General features: G+C 39.8%; 2 protein-coding genes across 3 annotated transcripts in view; one reads left to right on the top strand and one right to left on the bottom strand.

Annotated features, from left to right (window-relative positions):
• The window catches only part of LOC138021412 (cytochrome c oxidase assembly protein COX18, mitochondrial-like), a 401,574-nt gene that overhangs the window by 176,118 nt on the left and 220,456 nt on the right, over positions 1 to 5,000 (top strand). The gene's annotated exons all lie outside the window — the stretch shown is intronic.
• The window catches only part of LOC138021934 (substance-K receptor-like), an 8,595-nt gene continuing 8,485 nt past the window's right edge, over positions 4,891 to 5,000 (bottom strand). The window contains exon 2 of the mRNA XM_068868960.1: positions 4,891 to 5,000. This exon is cut by the window's right edge and continues 1,029 nt beyond it. The gene's annotated coding sequence lies outside the window, so the exon portion shown is untranslated.

Genomic DNA, 5,000 nt, shown 5'->3' with positions numbered 1-5,000 from the left:
AAATTCCCCAGGGTGGGGATACATAAGCTGTCTAAATGCCCCGGGGTTGGGACGAAGAAAGAGGGCAAATGCCCCGCCCCCGGGATCGAAACAGCCGTATTCACGTCCGTGATCATTTTTTGATAAACCAAATATAGTTCACCTTGTCGCTGTGAGGAATCAAGACATTTTAAATGATGATGAATCGCATTTTAAGCTCGCAAGATTTGTCTTGAAGATCGCATCATTTGAATTCGCAAACCGTCTGTATTTTAACTCCACTTTCATGAATTTAAAAATTGCCAGGCTAGTTTTGAATGCGAAATGCGAAGTAGTCGTGTTTACGCATTCTTCACGTCAGTGATTGTTTTGTGATATTAGTTCACCTTGTCGCTTTTATATATTCATATGCTTACAAGTATAAATGAAGAAATACCTAAAATTGAGAAAAAAAACTTTAAAAGCATCCACAAGTTTTTCGAGTCAGTGACGGACAAGCCAGTCTTTAACGAAGGCCTCGTATTTTCCGTTAAACTCTTCCATGTTAATTCGAAAACACGTGAGTCAAATGCCCGGGGGTCGCCCCGTGGTAGGCTAATGCCCAGCCCCTGGGCCGCGATAAAATTGCGAATGCTCCACCCCCGGGACTGACAACTTGAGCAAATGCCCCGCGGTTGCCCGGGGGGGGGGGGGGATGGGCACCGCTGGAATTGATTGATGCATAAACGGAACTCAGTGATAGTCCGTCGTTACTGCTTATTTTTCCTTTGTCTGATCAGGCCAGATCAATCTTTATATTGGTAAGCTATTGACACGAAGGTTGCCCAAATATTAATGCATTTATTCAGCTGTAAGTTTCACGTAAAAGGACACAGCGAGCTTTCTGCTCCAGTGCTGCTTTCACTTCTCATTAATCCCACTTGGTTCAGTTCACTTGTTTCGTGACATTTCGCCTGCAAGTTTCCCCTTTGCTAATTGTTTGCACCGTTGCAGTTCCAGGGCTACTATAAATCAAGGTAAGGGCCGGGTTTCCCTTTAACCTTTTCAATACTGAACCCAAAGTGCACATAATATGAGACGAGTTCACGCTCTTGATTGCATCATGGGTAATCAGGTCAACATGGCGGGAAATTCAAAGGTTTGTATGGAAATTCAAAGCAAAATATATATACTGTACATGTCTCTAGTTTATAGACTTTCTCCTTCATAAACCAAACAAATAAGTTCATGTTCACAACTGAGATGAACTGGACTTGGTATTCGTTCGTTTGGAATTCCTAAATACTGCCTTTTTTTATCTCCACTCCATTCTCTGTAATTTTGTGCCTTAGGAAATAAAGGAAATGTATCGCAGAAACTCTTGTTATTAAAATAATTTCTACGATAGCCATTCTCTCCAAATTTATTCTGCCGCACCTTTGAGCGCATATCTTCTCTTTTGGAAAATAAAAAACCCAAAAATTGCATGTCATGAATACTTTTCATCGTTATGAACTTCCATTTCTCTCCGTCTTGATTACCCATGATGCACTCAGATCATGAACTCGCCTATTGAGAGCGGAAACGAGGATGCTCCCGCTGAGGAAGAAGCTGCGAAATATCTTACTCGTATCAAAATTCGCTAAGTACTCGAATTCGCGGACGCCTAAGTGCGCGAAATTTAATACTGCGCCAAATGTAATCCTCGCGAAAAGGTTATCAGGGCCGCAGCCAGAAAATTATGATGAGGCAATGTGCATGGCTAAATTCTCTTCGTAGGTATTTTAGGTGTTTATGATGAGTACATTTTGAATACAACGCTGGAATCACGCTTTATTTTAAAAAAATCACGAAAAAATATCTGAGGCAAGTGCTTCGGTTTGCCACATACTGACTACGGCCCTGGTTAGTGGTATATGTTCCAAATTTATCTTACAACCTGCTTAGTGTATCGAAAGCTACAAAGTCTGGCAAAACTATTGAATTCAGCGAGGCCGGATGTGAAATTATGGATGAGAACCGGAAGTTTATTGCAACTACTGCGACGAGGGTAGGCAGCCTGTACTCAGTACCTAAACTGTCGAGAGGATCGCCAAAAGATGAATGTTGCAGCTGAGATGTCTTCTCAAGAGACCAAAGGAAGAATTTGGCATCGTCGATATGGTCATCTTCATGCATGCAACCTAGAGGAACTGGTCAGACACGATATGGTTGATGGCTTTGATTATAATTCATCAAAGGAATCAGATCTCTGTGAATCATGCGTTACTGTAGTAAGCTTCCACAGAGTAGCAGACGTAGTGAAGGGAAACTTGACTTAGTTCACAATAATGTATGTGGAAAAATGGGCACCAAATCAATTGTCTTCAACAAAACTTAATTGAAAACACAATGAGTTGGAGTTATAATTGTGCAGTTTCCTTTTCGATTTCAAATTATTTGGTTCCATCTGCAGGTACCGAAGCAGAACTGAATTACTTAAGACAGAACAGAAAGCCACTCCAAATGAAGACTAATCCCAAGTGACCAAAAATAAAATGCTATCTGGTACCTACAGAAAGACGCAAATTATTATTTTGAGGAAAAAAAGGGATAACTGTATGACGGAAAAAGAGAGTATGTTATCCAGGAACAAGCCAGTAAAAGGAAAAGAAAATACTGTTGCTGTTGCGTCTCTACTGTTCATTAGTGCTTTCGCACTTTTGCTATTGCTCTCAGTTATGAGCACCTCAGTCTGTTATAAGCAATTTATTCCTAGTTGAAAAAGTGTAACTAAGAGCTACACGCTTTATACTAAGAAATAGTAGTAACTTTTCCTATAAGGATCGCTTAATCAAACTGAAGTTATTGCCGCTTAATTACTGGCTTGGATATCTTGACTTAGTTTTCTTTTTTTTATTGTCTTCATGGACATATTAATCTAACTCGTTCATTTAATTTACTATTTTTCGTTTGTTACGACTCAGACGCGTCAAGCATGCTCAGGGCTGAATTTAAAGATTAATAATAATCGTACATCAACTTTTTGGGACTTCTATTTTAACAGCATAGAATTTGTCCTAACTGTCGCCGGGTATACGTAAATACATTTGCTGTGTGCACTTGTTAAGCAGCCTATTTAGCCTATTTACATTATTAAGTTAATATTTTTGGAGAGGGTTGGGTTGGTACTTAAACCTAGTAGGGGACTTAACTGTTGTAATTTGAAATGTGATGTTCGTAACGAGTAACTTTCAATCGCAAACGTTTGGCTGTGTTGAAGAGGTTGCGTAGATATGGCGTACATCAATTCCTCACGATATGGATTGCGGTAGGGCGAGGGTTGGGATGAACATCCATGCTTTGTGAAATCAGCAGTGTCGAAGAGAAAAGGAAGAAGAAGAAGAAGAAGAAGAAGAAGAAGAGAGGTAGGTAACGGAGAGCCTTTTCTTTATGGCTAATAAAGGTGGTTTCCTTTACAACGGTCTGATGCTTCCGGAGATGATACCTTAGAGTGTGTAAACAGTCCAATTCTCTGTCTCCAAAATCATACCTTTAATCAATATTTTTTTTTTGTGCTATTGAATGTTCTTTCAAAAAATCTCTTTAATGATGTTATGGATTACCCGTTTCATTTGATTTTCTATGGCTTTTGATCCGATTTTGTAGTCACAATTTAGTAAAGTAACTGGTCTCGAATTTTTGCAAGAAAACGAGTTTTTGTTTTGCTCTTTATGAAAGAAGCAGTCGAAAGCATTGAAAAATAAGGCAAAAATATCCCAGAACACCTTGTAAATACTTTAAGAATCACTAATGTTTATCTTTAATCGGTTTCAACTGCACTTGCTGGTTGTGGACTGAGTCTTTCAATCCTTCCCGAAAAACTTTTTGCACGCTTGTGCAATGTTTTCAAATGAAATCGTCCGTTCGCGATTTTCCTTGTGGTGAGGAGATAATTTAGTCACGCTTCGACTCCTTTGTGAGAAACAGACTTGCGGCAAAGGCAAATGAAAGCTATCTCTTACTTTTGGAATGGCTGCTTCATCACTCTATTGCATGGTATGCAACGTGTGAAGCCTTGTGACAGATTACAAGATATTTTCTGATTTCATATGTTGGGGGACTGGAATCCAGTTTAGTTGTTTGCGGGACGGAGGTGGTGCGCCGGTAGCGCCAGTGTCGAGGCTCTGTCCACGCTAATGCGTTTTCGTTTGAAAACGCATACAATTAGATGAATTTAATCCTTCTGTCCACACTAAAACAAATGAGCGTGTTAATCGAAACCGCATCGATTTGAAAGTGAGGTTTGTATGAAAACATGGTCAACCACAGTCTCACTTTTATTCTAAGACCTGGTAACTGGGCACAGAACTGTAAAATGGTCTATTGAGGAATGGTAGGGTGACTATCGCAGCTTAGTGGCGTCCCGTCAAATGATTCAAGTTTTTTTTCTTGTTGTTCCGCGGATTTTTAACAGTGAATTTCACATTTTATCGAATTTGAATGAAGTTATTGTTTTCAGTACATTAGATTAAAAATGGCGCAAACCGGCACAACTGAAATGATGGTAGATGGTGCCGTAAACGAAAAAAGCTTTTGCATGTCTTACGTTGGGACTTCTTCTGAACCTGTTTGGAGAAAGGGTTCCTGACAAAAGACTCAGGATTGACGTGCAACGTATGCTAACAAGTCATGCGTAGTGTCTTGGGTTAGGTTTGTGTGCAGTTTTGTTTCCTTTTTTCGTGCAAATCAAAACAGAGTGGTGGCAAAGATTTCTGATACGTGAGAATAAAACCAGGAAATCTCGCCAGATAATGTTGTCTGACATCTGTTATGTCAACAGTAATACTTCTTCTGGAAATTGGCTACCAAGTGTGCTAATTTTAACTTATGCTATTACGAGGCAACTTGTGGATGCCACTAGTTTTTTGCCTCTTTTTTTTGTGACAAAAGTGCGTTGTTTTCTTGTCTCCTAAAATCGATATCAAGCGATCGCATAACATCCTGATTTGCGAGAGGGCGGGCATGCAGTACGAGCGGCTAAAGAGCATCTTTTACTGTTA

Source organism: Montipora capricornis, chromosome 10 (assembly GCF_036669925.1).
Source record: "Montipora capricornis isolate CH-2021 chromosome 10, ASM3666992v2, whole genome shotgun sequence".
Lineage (NCBI taxonomy): Eukaryota > Metazoa > Cnidaria > Anthozoa > Scleractinia > Acroporidae > Montipora > Montipora capricornis.
Note: the sequence above shows the minus strand (reverse complement) of the source record. Positions and strands in the feature narration are given on the sequence as shown.